Below are 25,304 nucleotides of genomic sequence, written 5' to 3'. Positions count from 1 at the left end.
AAAAGGTAGAAAATAATAATCCAAAATTTGTTCTTCAAAAATGCCTGACACACACGAGACATTCAATGTACCTCTGTTAAATCAATAGATGAGTGAATGATGAATTTGGGGTGTCAGAGAAGTGGTGAGGAAAAGGTTTAGATTTCTTTGTATTCCTGAAATTATACTACACACAGGGAAACTGTTAAACAAAATCACCTAATATAACACCCACTCACCTCAATTCTATCACTTCCAAAAAGGCAAAACTCACGTCCAAGTAAGAATGAAGGCAGAACAGATCCACCCTAATTCTCAGCCAAGTTTCCCTTACATATGAGCCTCTTGTGCAGGATTTTTCAAATGGAAGTTTGCACCCAACATCATCATCATATTTTATACAAAATGAAATGGAATAGAACAGAACTGCAAGCCTGGATCACATATTGTAAGGCTAAGTATCACTCTATAAATTTTTGTTTCTGTCATAGGTATCTCTGTATCTATATCTGTATCTGTGTGTGTCACTGTGTGTGTGTGTGTATGTGTGTGTGTTTATGTGTGGTTTTACTAGATATTAATGTAAAATGCAATGTCAAAAACAATTCTTTGAGCTAGTCATGGTCAAAAAATTTTGAAAGACTCAGCCCTTCCTTTTGTTCTGCTTCACATGCAGCAGACTATGTTACTGACAGAAATTTCCACCTCTGTGGAAATGTTTCTGTCTGGTCTGTTCTTCCTTTGGTACTAGAGATGAATGCTAGCTCACTTTACAGCTTGTCTAACTGTGTTGATGAACTGACAGAAAGAAGCATCCTTTCTTTTTTTATTTTTATTATACTTTACGTTCTGGGATACACGTGTAGAATGTGCAGGTTTGTTACATAGTTATACACATGCCATGGTGGTTTGCTGCACCCATCAACCCATCATCTACATTAGGTATTTCTCCTAATGCTATCCTGCCCCTAGCCTCCCACCCTCTGACAGGCCCTGTTGTGTGATATTCCCCTCCTTGTGTCCATGTGTCCTCATTGCAATCTATCCATCTGACAAAGGGCCAATATCCAGGATCTACAAGGAACTTAAACAAATTTATAAGAAAAAAAAAAAAACATCAAAAAGTGGGCAAATAATATGAACAGACACTTCTCAAAAGAAGACATGTATGCGGCCAAAACAAACATGAAGAAAAGCTCATCATCACTGGTCATTAGAGAAATGCAAATCAAAACCACAATGAGATACCATCTCACGCCAGGTAGAATGGCAATTATTAAAAAGTCAGGAAACAACAGGTGCTGGAGAGGATGTGGAGAAATAGGAATGCTTTTACACTGTTGGTGGGAGTGTAAATTAGTTCAACCATTGTGGAAAACAGTGTGGCAATTCCTTAAGGATCTAGAACCAGAAATACCATTTGACCCAGCAATCCCATTACTGGGTGTATACCAAAAGGATTATAAATCATTCTACTATAAAGACACATGCACAAGTATGTTTATTGCAGCACTGTTCACAATAGCAAAGACTTGGAACCAAATCAAATGGCCATCAATGATAGACTGGATAAAGAAAATGTGGCATATATACACCATGGAATACTATGCAGCCATAAAAAAGGCTAAGTTCATGTCCTTTGCAGGGACATGGATGAAGCTGGAAACCATGATTCTCAGCAAACTAACACAGGAACAGAAAACCAAACACTGCATGTTCTCACTCATAAGTGGAAGCATCCTTTCTATTTGTCCCACCTGTGTCCTAATTCAATAATTTTCAGCCAAAACCTTCCAGTGAAAAATATACACAAAGGGCTTTCTTTGGTCTCAATGTACAATGCAAACTTGAATTAGGTGAAAAGTTTCACTATTTGGAAAATGTTAAGCTCACATAGACCCTTACACTGTATTTCTACTTAGTGTCTGCTGGTTCTCAGTCTTGCTTCTCCCATTCCTCCTCTGGCCAACTTTTAGTGGTCTTTGTCATTCAGTTTCCAAATTGAACTTGGATTTGAAGGTTGTAGTGGTGTACCTGCCCAAACTTTCAAGGTCATATAGAAGAGAAATTATATAAATCACTCTTGGGAAAACATCTTTAAATGGTTAAGAATATGTTATTAAGATACAAATTGCTTTATCAGTGGCACAATGACCCAGAGTCTGAGTTCTTTTGATACCGGAGGATTCAGCAAGCTTCATAATTCACAAAGAAGTTTGGTCGTTCTTGTTTGATACCATATCTCTCAGCTGAGTGACCAGTCCATCTTTTCTTACCACTGAGCTTCTCTTTTAGGAGGAAAAATGAGATTGGCCATTTGGGTGCTCTGTGGAGCATGGCAGTGAGTGACTTATTACTGACCATCTCAGAGCTGCCTCCTGAGAAGCTTTTTACCAGACTGAGGTCCATATTTGTGAAGCAGTCCCAAGTCTGTGTGCTGTGCTGGGCATCCAACCACCTGGGTATTTCCTTCCTTGAGTGCTCTGAAGAGGGGTTAGCCATCAGAGCAGAAGGAAGCAGCTGGGTTCATCAGACAATGGCAGGCACTAAAGAGTTACCAATCTCAACTTTAGTGCATCCAGATCAAGAGCTAAATTTTCCAGTGGAAGTGAGAACAGCAAACCATGGAAACAGTAAAAGTAAGAGCTATACAAGCTGGAATGATTATAGGCCATATAAAGTGAATCACCCAATGCCTAAGGAATGATTGTGGCCATACTTGAGCCACAGCAACAGTACTTTGCTCTTTTTGCATTCTAATAATAACACAGCCATACAGTGCTTTACTAAACAATACTCACATATGTTATTTAATTCACCCTTTCAACAACATTGTGAGTAATTCAGGGACTGTTTTACACAGATTTTACAGACAAGGGAACTGAGAATTCAAGAGATTAAACAATTTACCCAACTGTCTCAAAGTCCCTTAACTTCAGAGCTGAAACTCAAATGAGAGGCTACAAAAAGTGATGTACCTTGCAGAATACCAAGGGGACATGGATCCAAGTGTGTTTGCTGGGATTGCATTCAGATAGATGACAGATTGATTAAAAAGTCAGGAATAGCAGAAATTGACTAGGGAAAGAGGGTCCTAAGTTACCAACGACCTGGGATGGTCGGGGTAGCAGATTAAAGAACAAGCTTAGAATGTGTAAGAGAGAAAGGAAAATAACAAATGAGCTACATGCTAGAGAGAAGGAATGCCAGGTTAGCAATCACTCACAGGTAATAAAATTCTTCAATTATTCAATGTCAGTTTGGATTTTCTTCTACTTCCCATGGCAGCCTGATAATAGCACCCTTTCAAATCAATCCAACTCTCCTGAAGAAATGTCAGCATATCATTACAGGTGGTTGAGTCCACAATTCTAGCACCTCTGCGAATTTAGCATTAATGAGCTGAAACATCAGCCCTCTGTTGGGTTCAGTCTCATGCAGTTATAAGCTGTCGAAGTGAAAGAATCTCGGGGGCCTGGAGCATTGGCTCACTCCTGTAATCCCAGTACTTTGGGAGGCTGAGGCAGGTGGATCACTTGAGGTCAGGAGTTCAAGACCAGCTTGGGCAACATGGTGAAACTGAAAACATGGTCTCTACTAAAAATGCAAAAATTAGCCAGGTGTTGTGGTGCGTACCTGTAATCCTTGCTACTCAGGAGCCTGAGGCATGAATATTGATTGAACCTGGGAGGCAGAGGTTGCAGTGAGCCGAGATAGTGCCACTCACTGCACTGGAGCCTGGGGAATAGAGTGAGATTCATTCTCAAAAAAAAAAAAAAAAAAAAAAAAAAAAGGAAAGCAAGGATCTCTGGACCCTGAAGGGAGAAAGCTGCCTGCTGGATGATCTGGACCTGCGTGTTTCAGTTCTCAGTCAAGTCCTCCCCCTTCACTGTTCACCAACTACAGTTCTCAAAATTGTTCTCAAGAAATAATAGCAGAAGTACATTCATTCTAAATATGTTAGAAGCAAAACTGTTTCTGGGAGTTGATCTAGGAAGCTGTCAATAAGATTGCCATCTTGAAGGAGAGGGAAACTGAAATCATAGGTCTTTCTTCATTTTCTCTTGGACAACATCCAGGAAACAGGTAATCTATTAGGAGGCAGAAAACCTGCATTTTTAATTCTCTGTTTACTCAGTCACTCAGTCATTTACTAGTTTACTCATTTAGTCAATATTAATTTGGTGCCCATTATATGCAGGCACATCTCTATGGGGAGCAAGAGAGCTGACATTCTATTGTGAGAAATTGCTAACAAATAAGTGAGAACTAGACAACATGGTATGAGACAGTGATAAATGCTGTGAAAAAATAAAGCAGAGTGAGGAGATGATGAGTCTTGTCTGAAAAAGACCTAATTTGGTCAGAATTGTGTGGGAGGCAGAAGTCTTAGACGGCTCCAAGATTTTCTCTTCCTTATATGCAAAACCTATGCAATCCCCTCCCCTGAATGCTAGTGGGACTTGTGAATATGATGGGATTTTCTATCTAATATTATGCCACATTGCATGGCAAAATGGACTTTGCAGATGTAGTTAAAATCCCTAATCAGTTGACTTTCAGTAAAATCAAAAGGCAGATTTTCCTGGATGGATCTGACTTAATCTGGTGATGCCCTTTTAAAGGGAAATTGGAAGCAGTAGAGAAACTCTCCTCTCCTACTGGCCTGGAAGAAAGCAAACAGTCAGGTTGTGAGCCATCTATAAGAGCCAAATAACAGGGACCTGACGGTGGCCTCTAGAGTAATCTTGTTTGAGAGCTAGTGAAACAAATAGGGGCTTAAGTCTTAAAACTGCTAGGTACTGAATTCTTCCAACAATCTAAATGATGATGGAAGAGGACACCAAGCTCCAGAAGAGACTGAAACCAGTCAACATCACAGAATGGATTTCATTTATGTGAGAGAGACCTTGAGCAGAGAATTCAACTATACTATGCCTGAATTTTGGGCCTGCAGAAACTGTGAGATTCTAAATGGGTGTTTTGTCAAGTCACTAGTTTGTCATAATTTGTCATGAAGCAATAAAAGATGAGCATAGCATTACATTAGCAGTTACCAATTTTTTTTCCCCAAAGGCAAGCCACCAAACCAAGCAACTTGTTAACACATTTCACCAAATCCCACCTTGTCCAAGGTTCTGGAATTTCACTTTCAAGAGAAAAGGTAGAGGAGTCAGAACAATTAGAGGCTCACACGGGGTTTTCTTTCTATAATGGCACCAGAGAACACCTGGCAGACAGGATGCTGGTTCTTCATTGATACATTGCCCTCCTCTTGCTAGACAAGCCCTGGGGAACCACTTCTTGGGGACTGGGTTGCTCAACGAACTCATGAAACGCAATAAAGCCAGATAGACACTTACTCCTGACTTGAGGAGGGGGTAAGCTGGCTCCCCTTGTCTCAAAGCTTCTTAGTGGAAAGTGCTTTATGGCCCTTTATGACAGCCCATTACCCCCAAATGAAGGGAGGAGAGCAGAAAATGAATATTTTATTGGGTCTCATACAGTGGGCATGGCCTGAAGTAAAAATAAATGTTCTATGATTCATCTTTATAAAATGCATTCTCCCTAACCATAAAAGAGATCCAACAATTTATCTTTTTTCATGTCTCTCAGCAGTAATGACAGTAAATAATTGTCATATTCTTAGATGGTCCATGTGCTGGGAAAAGTTATGCCCAAGTAGTAGCAGTTTTCTCTCATACAAAAGAAAATTATAAAGACACTGGTTGGAGTTCTATTTCATTTGAATATTGCTGTTAAATTTTTCTCAGTCAGATGCGGCCTGAATTTTTTAAATGAATTGTCTAGGATTTTCTGTAGAATAATGATTTCCAGAGTATTAATATCTCATAAAAATGTTATCAGTTAAACATCCCAAACATTAAACATATATTTATTGCAAATGAGTTATGGAAAGGATGCAAGTGAGATTGTGAGGTTTTATTGACTGAATATCTTGCAATGGCTATGAAAAGATTATAAAAGAAGATGAAAAAACAAAGAAAAAATAGAACAGAATCAAGTCAAGGGAAAAAATAGCATCCAAAAAGATGCATTCATGTGGCAGGGTGGTTTGAAGTTTCAATTTGGGGAGAATTTGATTGTTGTCTTACATCTGATTTACTACTGGAACTCTCCATGCAATTTTAATTATCGCTTACTTATCTTGGATTTTCTAGATGCAAAAATTAATTTTATTAATTTTTTTATATCATTTAGGATGACCAACCACTCCCTCTTGCCAAAACATTCTCTCCTCTCATGTTTTTTCTCTTCCACCTCATCAATTTCCTTCCAGCCTTTTCAGCTACTCATTCTCATTTATTCTTTCAACATTTCCTCTTCTAATAAACCATTTAAGTTTGAAGTTGCTTAAAATTTGTTTTCCAACATATTTACTTCATACTCTATATTTTTTCTGTTTTTCTTACATGATATCCACTCCCATCATTCTAATTACCACTTACTTTATAAAAATGTGGTTGCAGTGTGGCTGCTGTATTGCCAGATAGATCATGGTTCCCAGATGTTTCAGTCAGTTCCAACTGCTATTAACAAATTACTGCAGATCTGGGGGCTTAAACAGTAGAAACTTATTTCCCATAGTTCTGGAGGCTGGAAGTCCAAGATCAGGGTGGCAGCATGGTCAGGCTCTGGTGAGAGCCCTCTTCCAGCTTGCAGACTGCCAACTTTCCCTTGTATCTTCAGGTGGTGGAAAGGAGGTGAGAGAGCTCTCTGGGGTCTCTTTTATAAGGAACTAATCCTATTAACGAGGGCTACATTCTCATGAGCTAATCCCCTCCCAAAGCTCAACTTTCTAATACCAACTGGAAATGGCTAGTTGAGAACAACTCTGTTTGAGAGCCAGTGGAAAAAATAGGGGCCTAAGTTTTAAAACTACTAGGAACTGAATAATAAGGGCTAGGATTTCAATATATAAATTTAGAGGAACATAAGCATTCATTCCATTGCACCTAGCAGGCAGATAGGGAAAAGGCCCCCGGGCAACAGAGTGGTGCATGTGTCATGAAAGCAAACACCCCACAGTTCCTAGAGGAGTTCCTTTCACGTCTCATAGTAGCACTCAGAGTCAAGTAACCAACCTCATATGTTAGGAAGTCTGAGAAGGTGGGAATTTTTAGTTGAGCATATTATATGTTTGAATAAAATTAGGATTTTGTTAACCATGGAGATGGAGAGAATGAAGGCGAAGTAGACAGTTACTCCCAAATGTATATTTTCAGTCTTAATCTAATTTTGGAAATCCAAACCAGGGTCTCAAGTGTCTATTTAACAAATTAAATAAGATTATCTCTATACAAATCAACAGGTTTGTATGCTTACTCTGCAGGAATAGTGCAATACACTGAGACAAAAAGTTTGCAGCAGAGACAGAATATAATGATCGCAGGCTCTTCAGCAAGGAGAGGGAGGGAGACCCTCAGCTCCATCTCCCCAAGGAGTTCTGGGCTGGGGTTTTTAAGGGGATCGTGGAAGATGAGGGGTTGGAAAATTGTTTTGTCACTGATTAAGGTAAGGCGGATGAAGTTATTAGGATGTAAAAGCTTCTTTGTTTGGTGAGTCAGCTTCTTGTGGGGTCCTTCAGACCAACTGGCATTGGTCATTTCACTGGTATGCAGGACCTGAACGAGTATCTCAAAGAGAAAACTTTATGTTTCTTAGTGTTCAAGTTGTTATCTATGGAGCAGTTAAGGAGAACTATAATCTTGTAACAGAGTCTGTGATTCTAGGACAACAAGCACCAAACAAATATGAGGAAGCAGGTCCAAGAGCAAGCTGACTTAAGGATTAATGCTGAGTCTGTTGCAAGCTTGTTTTATTTCCCCTGCCCTCCTTCCCTGATTAATTTCATAAAGTTTATCCGGCTAGTTTCACCGTTGGACACTCAAAAAACTGGTCCAAAGTGACCTCCCTCATTCAACTTTTTCTGCCTTCATTTTTCCAGTGTCAGCAAATGAGTCTATCAATTATTTAGTTAGTCAAAGCCAAAACTTTGACATCATCTTTGCTTCATCCCCTCTTTCACCAGTTCCCTCTATCCAAAAATCACCAAGTCCTATCTCATCTTGAATACACCTACTTCATTCTAACCCTAATCCTCCCACCTTAGTCCAAGCTACCGTCTTTTCTTGCCTAATAGAGTGTAATAGTCTCCTAACTAATCTCTTTCATCAATTTTTGCCTCTCACCAATACATTTTTCATTGTTTTACTTCCAGTAATTTTTTAAAGTATAAGTGTGATTTTAACCCTCCCCTAGTTAAAGTCAAATAATAGTCCTCCTGTTGAACTGAAACTTTGTATCTTTTAATCAATATCCTTTTCTCCATCCATCCCTGATGAGGGATTTGTTAATTAGCCTGATTTAATTATTCCACATTGTAAACATGCATTAAAATACCACATTATGCCCTATAAATATATACAATTATTTTTCAGTTAAAATTTAAATTAGAAAAACAAATAAAAAGTCCATTAATAGTCGTCAAAATCCTTTAAATGGCCTAAAACTCCTGTCTAATCAGGCTCTTACTTATCTCTCCAGACTCCTACTACGTCACTCTTTCCACATGAACTATATGAGAGTTTCCTCCATTTTTTAACATGGTATCCAGCAGGGCTATAGTAAACTAGTTATTGTGGGAATTATGCCTTTAAACTACTATAACCATCACTGTAAGTGTTGCTATTGATAACTTACTATTATGATATTCGTGTTAGCTCTCATGGGCAGTCTTTAGTGCAAAATTGAGGTAAAATTCAACACTTTTTTGCCCTAACCACCCCTTCCACAAGCACAAAAAAGTATACAGATACATATACTCACATTTCTCACTAGTAAGCAAGGTAGGCTTGGAGAGAAGCAGGAGAGAAATGACAGTGACTACAACCCAGGATACTGCTTTAGGAAATGTCTCAAGATATAGCTTTGGGCATTGTGTCATCTGGCACTCAGGAGCCAGTGCCCTTCTTCCTGACCTGGAGGCCAGTTGCCCAGCTTTTCTTCCCTTTCTTTCCTTGATTGCTTATGGCCTTAACCTTACTACATATTGGGCTTATTAGCATTTCCACAGATCGTTCTCCATCTTGTTTCTCCATATTTACCGTCTGGCTCTCTGGGCTGATACATGTTGCTTGAGGCCTCACCTTTGCTGTCTAAATTAGTGTGGATTAGACTCCAGCTGCAGAAGTCAAGTCTGCCTTGATGCTGCTCTGTGCCCTTTGCCTTAGTTGCCATTTTTCTTCAACCAAGGTGCTGAGGTTCCTAGCGGTAAGTTATGTTGAAATACCCTTACAGTTTTGATCCATCACAAATGAAGCTGATGAAATGCCATTTAAAAGTGGTAGACAAATATTTTAACCAATGTCTCTGATTCCAAATTCCTTATCAAGTTCCACATTGCTACAAATCAAATAATAATTAATAGTGGAAAGTTAAAAGAAGAGTAACCACTTTCTGACAATAAAATAGGTGATGGGCCATGTAGGTGGGGTAATGTTCTATTCAGTAGAATCAATTTCTATGCTGTTTAAAAGAAGGGTTAATTTTTAAAATTATTTTTTATTTTAGACGGGGGAACAAGCTGTCTCTTTCTTTTCTTTCTTTCTTTCTTTCTTTCTTTCTTTCTTTCTTTCTTTCTTTCTTTCTTTCTTTCTTTCGAGGTTTTGCCACGTTGCCCAGGCAGTCTCAAGCTCCCAGGCTCAAGTCATCCACCTGCCTCGGCCTCCCAAAGTGCTGGAATTACAGGCATGAGCCACCACGCCTGGCAGGAACAACCTTTTAAATAAGGTTATTTGTTAATTTAGCTTTGTATCCTCAGACAGCATCAGATGTCTGCTGGTATCAAGCCAAGGTGAAGGCTGGAGACATTTTAATGGCAATACATTTTAACTTTGAGCTAAGAGGTTAAGGGGGGTTGATAAAGAACCACTCACGGATGGGTAATCAAAGAATTTACTTATAGATAAGAGTGTGGTATCCAAGGCACTTTATAGTAACTTTAGAGGGTCAAATCTAGAGAAATACAGATACTATAAAACATCAATGTTGAAATTAATTAGGCTTTGAAATACGGTTTAGGATAAACTATTCTGATGAGTTAATTTGTGCTGAAGGAGATGTAGATGCACATGATTATAAATCCGTGGAGCTTGAGCAGAAGTGCCAACAGGTAGAACATACCCATTTCTCATGCTATGAGATCCAGATCATAAGACCCAGAGGACAATATGTGCCAAATTTTAAACTCAGTGATCTTCATCTGGAAGTAAAATTCAATTGGGAGCTGATGACAAATAACATGTTATTTTAGCTATTCTCCCACAGTTATTTGCATTACTAAGAATGTTTTATATTTTCTCCTACTTATCTCATTTTTTTCTCAACAAAAATTATTCACATGCAGCTAAAACATAATATTTTCAGATACTTTTCTATCCTTGTATAATATGGCTGAAACTGAGTTCTAGATATTATGCCCCAAAGCAGGTCCCCTTGCAGACTTAACCATAACTCTATCTAGATGCTTAGATTGATGGCTTTATTTTCCTCATTGATTCTTTTCATTTTCTTCCACAACACACATCTTTTCCAGTAGCAAATATTTTTAGTTCTGCTTTCAAAATATATCCAGAGTTTGACTGTTTCCCATGCTGCACTGACACCACCCTCGTTTAAGCCATCGCTCCTCTTGATTATTGCAAGAGCCTCCTAATCTTGCCTCCCTAGAGTGGTCAGAGGAACCCTATTAGAAAGGAAGGTTGATCATGTCACTTCTCTGTTTGAAACTCTTTATTCCCTCTTCTTTTTACTCAAAATAAAAGTTTCAGACCTGATTTACTGCTACTGATGGACATCATCTCTATCACGATCACACATTTTAGAGGTGCCAGGCACATGGGGCTGCTGTGTTAGTTTAGCTTCTCCAAGAAGCAGACACCAAAATGAAATGAGAGGACCAAGAGATTTACTGCCATAAATTGTCAAAGATAAGGATACCCAGACATTAGTGAAGGTAGTGAAAACAGATGTTATTCAGTAACTACTGACAGTAGGGGGAAGAGCTAAGCTCCATTCTGATTTGTATGGAGGTGATTAGGGTGTTTTGAGAAAGAAGAAAGAGCAGGGGCTCAGTAGAGTAAGAGAAGTGAAAAATTACAAAGTGTTGGTCAGTGTAAATGCAGTTAGGCCAGCTGTGTCTGCTAGCTGGTGGCAATTGAAGTAAGCATTCTCTTCTCCCACAGAGACTAGAAGACAGAGACCCTAGCCTTCCTGATGATTACATTTGAAAGAATGGTTCTCAGGTCCTTGGGAGAGATACGTTGGAGCTATAAGAGAGGCATATTCACAAGTGTAAGCCCGTTTTAATAAATGCTCTAAAAAAGGGAAGTGAAGGGCCTATCATCAAGTGTTGGTCAGAACAAACAGTACATATTCTGGGAAGACAGTGTTGAGCTTCCTTAGGTAAGCATTTTAATGAAGGTCTAGGGTCATCCTAGGAATATGACATTATGCTGCTAGAAGCTATGCTAGAGTTTGCTCAGGTCTCTTAGTGCAGGTATTTGGATAGCATTATGTTCTCAGAGTTCTGCAGTTTTTAAAATGCCTGTGAACTAAGGGAAGAAAGTAGAAATAGGCAGAACCTTCAGACCATGATACAAGTCTGATATCTGTGAAAGGAGACTGGGAAGAAAGGAAGGTCAAGTTAGAACAGTCTCAAACCTCTGGGTCACCCTGACCAAGTTGTAGCCAGCCTGATGGGAAGTCCTCAAGTGGAAGTCATCGTCAGAGGAGTCCCAAATGCCATGCGCACTATGCCCTCACCATGCATGCTCAGTCATTGGCTGGGAGCAGTCCATGGGAACCATGGACTTGGCATGAATGTGGTGATGGATTAAAGGGATGGAAACTGGGATTGTAGTTATTTGCTGCCAACAGAGCAGAGAATTCAAGAAATGTGTTTTCATGGCTGTTGCACCTGCCTACTGTCGGTTCAGCATTCCAGGGTTCCTCCTATTCTGGGGTCTCTACACGTAGTGTTTCTTCTTCCTGGAACAATCTGGCACTAACATCCATAGTACTACCTCGCATTGGCCAAGTCTCAGGCTACACTCAGAATCCCCTATCCCATGGAAGCCTCCCCATCCACCCTGTCTTACATGTTACCACACTGACATTTCACATCTCACTTCCCTGATGTATGTTTTTCTCCTTAGCACTAATGACCACTTAACATACTTTATATTTTATCATTTGTTGTCTGTCTTCTCACTAGAATCTAAAGGATTTTTGTTCTGATTAGTACTAAGTTTCCAGCACCTAGAATGGTGCCTGAAACCTACTAGGTGCTTAATAACTGTCTGTAGAATAAACTTATTTTAGCGAAAGCAATGTGACTATCACCTCTTCATCTCAGGACATTCTGGTCTTCCGTCTCCAGCTTGGAAAAAGTAAAGTGATGTCTTCTCATAGAGCTGAAATAGTGTTGGAATGGGGGTTATTTACAGGTTACATACTTTTTGCGGCGTCCAAGAGGTTTTATTTATTTATTTATTTATTTATTTGTTTGTTTATTTATTTATTTATTTGCGTGTCACTCTGTCGCCCAGGCTGGAATGCAGTGGCACAATCTTGGCTCACTGCAACCTGCCTCCTGAGTTCAAGTAGTTCTCCTGCCTCAGCCTCCCGAGTAGCTGGGATTACAGGCACCCACCACCATGCCTGGCTTATTTTTGTATTTTTAGTAGAGATGGGGTTTCACCATGTTAGCCAAGCTGGTCTTGATCTCCTAACTGCAGGTGATCCGCCCACCTCGGGCTCCCAAAGTGCCGGGATTACAGGCATGAGTCACCGCGCCAGGCCATTTTAATCTTTAAAGAGATCTCACCAATAAAGCAAATGCTAACTTCCCAGTTAATAAAACAGCTATTAGGTAAATTCTAGAGTGGAGACTTTCTTGGGAAACCATCTGAGAGCACAAAACCAACTTTCACAAAGGATCTTATTCTAGGATTGTTTTAGGATGTGTCTTCTTCCCCTGACATAAGTCAGAACCAGAGCAAGGGAAATAGTTTCTGTATATTTGCTCAGTTCTACAATTAGTTTGCATATTCATGTTTGCTTAGTTTTGGTGAACCTAGTTTGCTAGGTTGTTAAAACAAAATAAATCAAAACAAACCTATGAATACCTTAGCAATCATTCCATAGAGTAATGTTTTATATCCATTGTTACTTTCTACTCTAGGATCTGCTGACTTTTAGCATTAAGGTACAAATTATTGTACCATTTGGGATTCAAATAACACATAGCTGACTTGCCCAGATAATTGATGAGAATGAAAAAAAAAATCCAGAGCAGTTGGAAGATTTTTTCCCATAATTTCCAGAATAAAGACACAGAGAAAATGATCTCTACCAGACCAATGAAGATTAAACAATGACCTACGGAAGAAAGTATTTCTCTTTCAGATTTTATTTTCAACTTCCGAAGTAAAGCTGAACCAGGACAATAAAGAAAGCTTGACATGTATACTGCCAGTCTGTTTATGAATTCCAGTTTTATCACAACACAAATAGATAAATAATAGAAGCCCATAACACTTGTCTCTGAAATAGTAGTTAAACTGAAACTCAGTATGCAGGAAACAAAAGATGAATGATCTCTCATAAACATGTTTTTATAACATAATCCACTCATATAAACAACTGGCAGTGCATCCTTTTGGGATTCTTGTTAGCCAGGATTTCCAAAGCTACAATGAATGGATTGAGTTTCAAAATTATTTCCCAATGTTGTGCTGCTTGGAGGAGACATCTGTTTACTGTATGTAAATGAACAAGACATTCTGTTCTTTTAGGGACTCAACAAAGAACCCTTAAAGTAGGCCAATTTTGCAAATAAGAAAATACAGTGTCTTCAAAGGACTACAAATAATGTTTAACTAGAAATAATATGAGGGTTTTATTTTTCTCTTCAAAGTTTCTATATTTGGATCAAGTGAGGGATTGATATTTCCCTTTGATTAAAAACCTATCTAGGCTTTTTTCTGTCTTCTTGCCTGGTCATCAGACAGACTGAAGTTAGAAAACAGATTTACTTCATGGAAGAAGTGTGCAGCAGACAGAGAGGAGCGAGTAGGCATAAATCTTAGTTCAGTTAATATTTCCACATGTCTGGCAAATACCCCTGGAAGGCCAGGAGTCCAAACAGTTTGAAGCAGATGCCTCCGCATGTGCCTTGCTTTCATATTCTATTTCGCCTCTTTGTACTAGATTGATGTTGCTCATCTTGTACATACTAATTTTGTATGAGCTGAGCTTGGCTTGAAGCAAGGGAGTAGTCCTGATGTGCGGTGAGCTGGGGACAGCTTAATAACGGGAGTCAGTCAGATACAACTTATGTGCAAAGACAAATAGAAAACTCTCACCTTACACAGAACTTACAAATGTGGTTTCATAACTCAAAGGGAAGTGGTTGTTTTCTTAAATTCTAGCTTTTAGGGAGAAAAATCTAAAAATTAACACCATAATGCTGCCAAAGAATTGTGTTTCTTATTCATTAAACTTAAATATCTCAATTACTCTTTAATATTAAAAATGCAAATACCTCTGTGTTATAAGACTATAACCACTCTTTCTATATTAAAAATGTACTGAATACACTCTAAATATGAAAAATTTGTAACATTTGCTTCAATAAATATTGTTGATACCTAATTGATACTCCTCCATTTTTTTCCATTTAAGAAGACATGTTAACCAGCCATGTCTAGAATATTTCACTCATGGTTACATTGAAACTGAAGGTGATACAACTTTATTGCCATCCTGTTGATTTTATAAACATTTCTGATAAATATATTTCACTCTTTTCTTCCCACTTTTCTTGGTTGTTCTGACCCTCAGCAATATTTTTATTCAGAGCCCACTATGGGAAGAGCCCTCCTTTTAAATGCCTAGGCCCACTTCACTTTCCTAAATTTAGATGTGTTCATATAGAAGTAATGGAAAGACCCCCCCCAAATTATATTTTCTTTTTAATACTAATAAACTTGGTGGAACTCTACTTTTTTTAGCCAGATGCCAGCACATTTAAACCAAATTTTGGCCTTGCTCTTTGGTTTTATTTTTTCCCATTTTGAATCTCCTCTCTGAAAAAAAAAATTGTGTAAATGATTTTAAAACACTACAAATATCAATGATGAAACCAGCCAAAGAAAAGCATGTATACAAAGCAAATAGCACACATCTCCTCTCTCTTCCCTGACCAAAAAAAATAAAGTAGGAAAAAAAGGAAGGATAGAATTTGAATAGAGAAGAAAAGACAATGGTTGATGTCGAGCCATAATATAATTATGTGTGTGTGTGTTTGCTTAGATGTTTTGCTTCAAACTTCTATGACCATTGGCTACCAGCGATATTAGAAATAGGAAATACCTTTGTCTGCCTTCAGAAATACCTGCCGATTTTGATTACACATGACTAAGAAGACCAGAGTTAAAGGTGGCGCCATCATGGTTTCAGCCGTCATCGTCTTGTCAGCAGTGGTGCTTGGTTATCTGAGCCTGGCCCTGGGTCATTATCTTTGTCTCCTTATCTAGAATTCAAGCTCCTATTCATCTCATTTAGTTCTGTCTGATATCCTGAATACAGATCCAGACATCTTCATGAGGAATTACCTTCCTGCATGTTTCCACTTTTCATTCAAAACTTTTGAAGGCTAACCTTGACACGCTCTTTTGAAATATACTCTCTTCCTGGTGCCACCTATTTTTATAATGAAATATTGATGCCAGCTTGTTTATAGGCTATTTTCTTTTCATCTCTCAGTTTTCTGCTTTACAACATTACAGAACTCCCTGACACAGAATCCATTTATTTTTGAATTTTATGAACATACCTCTCTCTAACTTAATTGATATAATAGTTAAAATCTTTTTTCTTAACACCTTGTTTATAAGGCATTCTTGTCTGTCTAATAGATCTTTCTAATCTAATCTGTAACCTTGCACAGACTTCAAGGCATGGTCTGTGAAAATAAAAGAAACTGCATTTAGTGGCATATTTATGTTGAGAAGAAATTGGGAATATGATTAATGCAATAACCTCAATCAAATTGGGGTGAGTCTGGAGTATGAGGCTTAAGAGTATAAATTTTATCCTGCAAGAAAGGAGATGACAGTTTAAAACCAAAGTTCTAGGATGATTGACCTATCTGTCTAACACAGGAGAGAAAGACAGCAGAAAGATCCAGTAAACAGATGATTTAAGTCCCAGTCTATATTCCAAAATGCAATTTTGGGAAAGTCATTTCTGTTGTTTTATTGTCCTAATTTCTAAAATAAAGAGTTTGAATCAGATTTATTTCTAAGATTCTTTTCAGTATCCAGTGATTATAGTATATTTTTTGCTTGATAAGGTCATAATATGATTAATCAAGCTCATGATTTCTACAGGGTAGAAATATCTGTGTAGATAAACAATGTAGTTAAATGAAAAAGCAGAAGGAGTCTTTAAAAAGTAGAGGAAAACATAAAATCCATTGTGTTTAAACACTTTGTTGATGGATTTACCTGATGTAATAATTTCTGCATCCAAACTCACCACCTCTAAGTTGGTTTAACTTCAGGGAAATTTTATAAGCAAAACCATTGCATTATCGTAGGAACAGTGACTACTCACAATAACTTTTTTAGGGATGAGTCACTGTAATTACAGGTCCCATGGGCATTCTGGTGAACTTGAGCTGGAAAGAGAAAGTTTTCCCACTGATTAAGAATGTCATTTTGTGATTGTTAAAACCTACATAATTTATGTATTTATTATTATTACTATTACTTTTCTATTACCATTAGCAGGTGCTTTGAAAACCAATATCTTATTCTGTGACCTTGGGCAAGCGACTTAAGTTATTTAATCCCTCACTTACCAGAAGACATTTTAGACTAAAATATTTTTGTAGTATTATGATATTATAAATTCTAAATTGTGACAATTATTCTCACATAACATAAAAATGTAAACTTTTGAATAAATTATTTCACCTTTAATGTTGAACATTCCACCTTTACTCACCTGGGAAACAAGATTATGTGCAAATTGCTCTGTGTCTGATGTGGCTTCAACACTTGAAAAACAAAAACAAAGATGGGCAAAGGCTACCCACCTTCTAATATCAACAAGTGAAGACTATTTCTTTTTTAACCCTATTTAAAGTTATATGGTGATATGGTTTGGCTGTGTCCTCACCCAAATCTCATCTTGAACTGTGGTTCTCATAATCTCCATGTGTCGTGGGAGGGACCTGGTGGGAGGTAATTGAGTCATGGGGCAGTTACCCCCATGCTGCTGTTCTTATGGTAATGAGGGAGTTCTCATGAGATCTGAGGGTTTCGTAAGGGGCCTTTCCTTGCTTTGCTTGGCACTTCTCCTTGCTGCCACCATGTGAAGAAGGACATGTTTGCTTCCCCTTCTGCCATAATTGTAAATTTCCTGAGGCCTCCCCAGCCCTGCAGAACTGTGGGTCAATTAAACCTTTTTCCTTTATAAATTACCCAGTCTCAAGTATGTCTTTATTAGCAGCATGTGAACAGACTAATACACATGGCTCCAATATCATTCCTTTAGAGGACACATTCCATTGCTAATTTGCAGAAGGATTTGATTGTAGAAGGGAGCCTATGTGGAGTTTCCTCTTACATGGGGTGGGAGTTATCTTCTAATGATTTGCTTAAAACATCTCTTAAATTACTTAAAAAGTATGTATTTCATAGACATAACCCTGAACAATGATGCTTATATACACTGTGCTTTGTAAGTCACTGTGCGAAATTGAAGAACAGGGTAAATCTGCAAGTCTGGGCATTCAAACCATGGTGCCCTTAAAACAACTGCCAGGTCCCTAACAGCAAATGGGAGATGCAAAAGCAAATTTACTGTAAGGCTAATGAGATACAAGATTCACTGCCCCTCACTTGCACAGAGGTCTTTCAAAGGACTAGTTTATTCATATGATTTGCACAAGTTGTAAAAGTAATATATTTAATTTTGATTGGCAAGACCACTGCCTCTTTCTACTGTAATTTATTCTTGGTCATACTTACCCTACCACTCAAAAGTATAGGAGTGGAGAAGGTCACTTTGGAGATCTAGCTGAGAGTAAATTAAGTTGGGGATACATATAGTTTGGGTTTGGTGCTATGTAACTATCATGGTTCTCAGTCATTTCTGGGATAGAGTCAAATTCCTTCTGGCTGCTCCAAGTGCAGAAATGGCTTCCAAGAACTTTCTACCACCCACTATGCCAACTCACCAGATATTGGGCTGTGAATATGCTGGGCCAGAGATTGTGCTGCAATGTGAATATGAATCATGCTCCTGGCACTCTGAAAAGCTAGATAGAGGAGGGGAAACAAAACTTGAAGTTCATGGAGACCAGAGCTAATCTGTGGCAAATCTTTCCAGTCATCAGACGTGCAACATTTTAAGTGAAAGACTTGTTTCTCATTGACACCTGGTCAAAACGAAAGTTCTTTTCCGTCAAGAATTTTTAATAATGCAATGTGTGTAATATATATCACATGAAATTATCTGTAACATCTCAATATGCAAAGGACTCGATAGGAGTTTTTTCAAAGTCAACAAAAATACTAAATTTTTCCATCACATTACTAATAGCGAAAAAGTATGTTTTCTAAGTTCCCTATAATAAAAAGCAAATTTTGATCAATCATATGAGATGTATTAGTTTACCAGAGCCGCCATTATAACGTACCACAAAATGGGTGACTTAAAGCGACAGAAACTTATTGTGTCATGGTTCTGGAGAAGTACTAGAAGTCTGCAATCAAGGTGATGGCACAGTCACATTTCCTCCGAAGCTTCTAAGGGAGGCTCCCTCCTTGCCTCTTGGAGCATCTGATATCCCCAGATGTTCCCTGGCTGTGTCAAAGTAACACTGATCTCTGCCTCCATCTTTGTGGGATCTTCTCCTGTGACTTTGTGACTTCACATGGGCACCAGTCATATTGAATTGGGGCTCACCCTACTCCTGTATGACCTTATCTGAACCTAACTAATTACATCTGCAACAATTCTGAGATACCATAAGTTAGGACTTTACCATATTTGGGGGCATACAATTTAACCCATAATATTAGAGATATGACTAAATTATGTCTTAAATCTGTCCACAGAGAAAATGTTACTAAAGTGTTGTATGAAGAGGTGACCAAGAGTATGCTGTCAAAAATATCGGGGAAAAGAAAAAGAAACAGGGGTGGTTCGAGTACTTCATTAAGGAAGCAATGTTTTTAAAAACTGTTATGTGATGTTTGTGTTATTTAAAGTCATTATGTTTGAAATTTCTTGTGATTTCTTATTCTAAAAATGCACTTTTATTAATTTTTGTTTATAAATCCATATCCTGTGTTCTTATAGAAGTCCCCCACACTCTGAAATTGTATGAGTTTCAGGCCAAACATACTTGGATCTACACCTGGGGATCAGGTAGTCTTCTCCTGTTTGCTTCGGATTTGCTCTATTTTATTACCCCTCCATCATTCTAATGCACGAGATGTGGGGTGCTGGGTCCTTCCATGCCTTTGTTCACAGCCCAGCCATGGCTGCTTTCCCTCTTACTAAGAATGCAAAGTTGAGGTCTTTACAAAGGTTCACAAGGCTACTATTTGTCCCCTTCCCCTTCCCACCCCTTCCACTACCTCTTTATTTCTTTCCCACACTTGCCCTCACCTTGCTTTCTCTGCCTCTACTCACTTACTGCTGAGACAGGCTGGTGTCCCTGTCTCCCGGCCTCCATTCCATTCAAAGGTGACATTTGGGCAACCCTATTACTGATCCCACAACCGCACACCCTAGCCCCTGCACAACTCTCCTTTTGCTGTAGCTCTTATTGACATAGACATACCATGCACTGTCTTGTGTAGCTGGAGACGGTCTCACTGGGCTGAGCCCATCGGACTGTGAATGCCCTGAATCCAGACTCAGGTTGGCTCCCTGTTGTTTCCCTGTGCCCAGAGGAGTGGCAGGTGTATATTAGGTCTCAACAAATTATTATTGGTGACCGAATCAGAGATTTTGTTGTTATTGTTGTCAAGATTAAACCAGAAGTAGGAGCCTTATTTCATGTGGGTGTTAAATTGATTGTCAGAAAATGAGCTAAAATGAAGGGTGATATTGAGAGGTGGAAAAAACAGTTTCTCCTCCTATACACATAGGACTCTCAATATCTCACTTGTGACCCCAGATGTTCAAGGAAGAACAAGCTGCTCTCTCTTTTGTGCTGTCACAACCCTTCAGGTCACCAACACTTACAGGAGTTCCCTCACCCCAAGGAGTTCTTCAGTTCTCTGGGGATACCAATCAGGTGTCCTAGTATTCATCTCAATTCTGACGCTAACTAGAGTTAGCACAGACACCACAGGCTGATGGCTCAGTCTCACAAGACTGCCCCCACTTCAGAAGCCAATTGCAAATACAAGGTCTCCAGGTGACCCACAACTCCTGTCCAACTTGGCTACTAATCAGAGGTTTCTATGATCCCCTTCCTAGGTTCTATAATTTGCTAGAGTGGCTTATAGGTGCCAGAAAAATAGTTTATTTACTATTGGCAATTAATTACAAAGGAGAGTTTAAAGGAGTGAGGTTTTGTAGGGTCCCCAGCACAGGAGCTTCTATCTTGGTTGAGAGGGAGTGGGCCACCCTCCTGGAACATGGTACTTGTTCACCAACTCAGAAGCTCTCCAAACTCTGCAGAGATTTTTATGGAGGTTTCATCATAGGCATGATCAATATTAGCTCAATCTCCAGCTCCTCTCCCTTTCCTGGGGGATGGGGCTTGGGGATGAAAGTTTCAAGCTTCTAATCATGGCCTGGTCTTCCTGGTAACTGCTCACACAGGAGCCCACCAAGAGTCAGCTCATTAGAACAAGGTACTCTTAGCACTGAGAAAATCCCAGGGAATTAGGAGCACTGTGTAAGGAACTGGGAACAAAGCCCAAAATACATATTTCTTCTTCTTCTTCTTTTTTTTTTTTTTTTTTTTTTTTTTTGAGACAGAGACTCTCTCTTTCACCCAGGATGGAGTACAGTGGTGCAATCTCAGCTCCCTGCAAGCTCTGCCGCCCACGTTCAAACAATTCTGGTGCCTCAGCCTCCCAAGTAGCTGGAATTACAGGCATGTGCCACCACGCCTGGCTAATTTTTGTATTTTGGGTAGAGATGGGGTTTCACCGTATTAGCCAGGCTGGTCTCGATCTCCTGGCCTCAAGTGATCCACCCGCCTCGGACTCCCAAAGTGCTGTGATTATAGGCCTGAGCCACCACGCCTGGCCCTAAAATATATACTTCCTGTTATAAACCATAATAACAGATCTATCTGATTTATCCTCATTCTTCTTGTTATAATATACCTGATGTTGGTTGTGACTGGGCTGCTCTTGTTGTAAGTTTGGTTTCTCTTTTAGTGGTTTTTGGTAATATTTATTATCAATGATGTGTGTGTGTGTGTGTGTTATGTCTGAAGAGAGAGTCTGAAGTAGAAGAGAACCCTGTTCTTTCCCAGGAGGCAGGAGTTAATTACCAGAATGAATAATTGTCACTATTTGACCCCCAGACTCACAGAGATAGCGGGATTATGGCTCCTCCATGCTGCTCACACTCCGCAGGAGATCTCTTGTCCAGGATTTGTGGCTGAACTGTTTTAGCAGACACAGTTGTATGAAACAGCAGGCTCTTCTAGGTGTAGCCCCTTGTTATTGTCCTATTGGCTTGAAATCAGCATTAATTGCTTGGAAAATGAGGGCTCGATTTGAGAGACACCTGCAGTGTTTGTAATGCTCATTTTGGTACTAGTTCAAGCTGCTTTTATCCATGGTATCCAGAGAGTAGTTAGGCTTCTGTGCATAGCCAGGTTTCCCCATCATTCATACTGTCAGGAAAGAGACATGGTATCTATTTTTGCGAGCACTTTTCACCCTGGTGGAAAGTCGTCTATCTTCTAAGCACTGCAACACAAAGCTGAAATGAAAATTTTTGTATGATGAACACCTAGTCTCTTGTGATTCTCTCAATTTTGCTTTTCTGTTAAGATAGCTTTGTATCAGAAGCATAGATCTTTCATGTCTATGGAATAAAATAGGTTTTGCTTTTAGTCTTTTACTGAGGTCGGATTACTTAATTTTCACTTCTGTGCGAACACAAGAGTGAATTCATATTGGGTTGTAGGTAGTCTGTCTGCTTATTAATATTTGCAATCCCTTTGACTCCAATTCCAAATTTTAATTGCCATTTTCTAGTGTATCATTTTTGAGTTAGCTAGACTGAGATCGGAGCATAAAAGATTGGAAGTGCACTATAATTGATTGCGCTTTTAAAAAGAGAGTCTGCTCCTGCTGGGGGTGGGTACAGGCCAGATGTCGGGAGCCCACAGTTATGGAAGAGAATGTAAGGAAAGTGCTGCATAAATAAAGTGTTTAAAAGTGTTTTTTCCTTTTTAAAGATCATCAGTTTTATTGCAGAATTTTCTTTATGTTTTGTATATATATTTTTTCTATTTTATGGATACATAATATTTTACATATTTATGGGGTACATGTGAGTGTTTGTTACATGCATAGTAAAAAGTCTATGCATAGACTGTGACACAGTGCAGTCACAGCGGTGTCCTGTTGCTATCACCACTGTGACTGCCTGTGTCAGACCTGAAGGCAGCACGGCACTGGGTCTTGTCCAAGGCCTGCTGTAACCCCTACCTGGCTACAACTTATGTTCTCTTATGGCCCTAGGGCTCTGCAGTCAGCAGGTGGTGAAGCCAGTCAGGTTTGTCTTCTTTCTTTCAGGGCAACTGGTTATCCCAGACCCTGAGTGAGTTCAGAGACGCTGTCTGTGAACCAGAAATTAGAGTCCAGAAACCTTAGAAATTTGCCTGATATTCAATTCTACTGCAGCTAAGCTGACACCCAAAACCATGCTATAATGTTCTCACTCTTCCTTTCCCTTTTTATAGGCAGAGGAGCCTCTCCCTGTGGGTACCACCGCCACTGGCCCATGTGGCGTTCTGCCTCGCCACTGGAATGATCATGTAAAGCCCAACAGTAAGCTAGTGGTAAATACTGCCCAGGCTGGGACTCACTCTTTAGGGCAGGGGACTCCCCTCTGCCCCAGAGCAAGAACAGAAATGCTGTGCCAGAGCCTAGGCCTGGACTTAGGGACCCCAGGAGCTGGATTGTTGCTCTTCCCCACTCTGGCTGAGCTGGTACCTCAGCTTCTCTGTGTTATCTTGAATTGCTTCCATTCAAGAGGTTGTTGCTTCACTCTGTTGATTGCTTCTTTTTCTGTGTAGAAGCTTTTTCATCTATTTTTGTTTTGGTGGCCTTTGCTCTTGAGTCTTAGCCATAAAATATTTGCATAGATTAATGTCCTGAAAAGTTTTCTCTACTTTTTTTTTCCTAGTACTTTTATAGTTTTGGGTCTTATGTTTAAGTATGTAACCCATTTTGAATTGACTTTGTATGTGGTGAGAGATCTCTATCTCAGGGATATGTGAGGGGTACAACTTCATTCTTCTGTGTATGGTTATCCAGTTTTTCCCATACCATTTATTGAAGAGGGTGTCCCTTCCTCAATATACGTTTTTGGAAGCTTTGTTGAAGATCAGTTGTCTGTAAATATGTGAATTTATTTCTGGGTTCTAGGTTCTGTTCCATTGGCCTATGTGTCTTTATTTTTTAATACCAATATCATCCTATTTTGGTTACTATAGCCTTGTAATGTATTTTTTTTTATTATACTTTAAGTTTTAGCGTACATGTGCACATTGTGCAGGTTAGTTACATATGTATACATGTGCCATGCTGGTGCACTGCACCCACTAACTCGTCATCTAGCATTAGGTATATCTCCCAATGCTATCCCTCCACCCTCCCCCCACCCCACCACAGTCCCCAGAGTGTGATATTCCCCTTCCTGTGTCCATGTGATCTCATTGTTCAGTTCCCACCTATGAGTGAGAATATGCGGTGTTTGGTTTTTTGTTCTTGCGATAGTTTACTGAGAATGATGATTTCCAATTTCATCCATGTCCCTACAAAGGACATGAACTCATCATTTGTTATGGCTGCATAGTATTCCATGGTGTATATGTGCCACATTTTCTTAATCCAGTCTATCATTGTTGGACATTTGAGTTGCTTCCAAGTCTTTGCTATTGTGAATAGAGCCGCAATAAACATACGTGTTCATGTGTCTTTACAGCAGCATGATTTATAGTCCTTTCGGTATATACCCAGTAATGGGATGGCTGGGTCAAATGGTATTTCCAGTTCTAGATCCCTGAGGAATCGCCACATTGACTTCCACAATGGTTGAACTAGTTTACAGTCCCACCAACAGTGTAAAAGTGTTCCTATTTCTCCACATCCTTTCCAGCACCTGTTGTTTCCTGACCTTTTAATGACTGCCATTCTAACTGGTGTGAGATGGTATCTCATTGTGGTTTTGATTTGCATTTCTCTGATGGCCAGTGATAAGGAGCATTTTTTCATGTGTTTTTTGGCTGCATAAATGTCTTCTTTTGAGAAGTGTCTGTTCATGTCCTTTGCCCACTTTTTGATGGGGTTGTTTGTTTTTTTCTTGTAAATTTGTTTGAGTTCATTGTAGATTCTGGATATTAGCCCTTTGTCAGATGAGTAGGTTGCGAAAATTTTCTCCCATTTTGTAGGTTGCCTGTTCACTCTGATGGTAGTTTCTTTTGCTGTGCAGAAGCTCTTTAGTTTAATTAGATCTCTTTTGTCAATTTTGTCTTTTGTTTCCATTGCTTTTGGTGTTTTGAACATGAAGTCCTTGCCCATGCCTATGTCCTGAATGGTAATGCCTAGGTTTTCTTCTAGGGTTTTTATGGTTTTAGGTCTAACATTTAAGTCTTTAATCCATCTTGAATTGATTTTTGTATAAGGTGTAAGGAAGGAATCCAATTTCAGCTTTCTCCATATGGCTAGCCAGTTTTCCCAGCACCACTGATTAAACAGGGAATCCTTTCCCCATTGCTTGTTTTTCTCAGGTTTGTCAAAGATCAGATAGTTGTAGATATGCGGCGTTATTTCTGAGGGCTCTGTTCTGTTCCATTGATCTATATCTCTGTTTTGGTACCAGTACCATGCTGTTTTGGTGACTGTAGCCTTGTAGTATAGTTTGAAGTCAGGTAGTGTGATGCCTCCAGCTTTGTTCTTTTGGCTTAGGATTGACTTGGCGATGTGGGCTCTTTTTTGGTTCCATATGAACTTTAA

At 39.2% G+C, this 25,304-nt stretch overlaps 1 long non-coding RNA gene across 2 annotated transcripts in view; it reads right to left on the bottom strand.

Moving 5' to 3' along the window:
• Nucleotides 1-25,304, bottom strand: part of LOC107973946 (uncharacterized) — a 109,469-nt gene that overhangs the window by 12,003 nt on the left and 72,162 nt on the right. The window contains exons 5-6 of one of the 2 annotated variants that reach the window (XR_010149911.1): nucleotides 21,641-22,038; nucleotides 16,684-16,747 (exon numbers count right to left, since the gene is read on the bottom strand). This is a non-coding gene — a long non-coding RNA (uncharacterized LOC107973946). Of the gene's footprint in view, nucleotides 1-16,683; nucleotides 16,748-20,601; nucleotides 22,039-25,304 lie in introns of those variants that run through there. The other variant, XR_008546720.1, reaches the window with a different exon arrangement.

This window comes from Pan troglodytes, chromosome 13 (genome assembly GCF_028858775.2).
Source record: "Pan troglodytes isolate AG18354 chromosome 13, NHGRI_mPanTro3-v2.0_pri, whole genome shotgun sequence".
Classification (NCBI taxonomy): Eukaryota; Metazoa; Chordata; class Mammalia; order Primates; family Hominidae; genus Pan; species Pan troglodytes.
The sequence above is the reverse complement of the archived record's forward strand: the minus strand, read 5'-3'. Positions and strand labels throughout refer to the sequence as shown.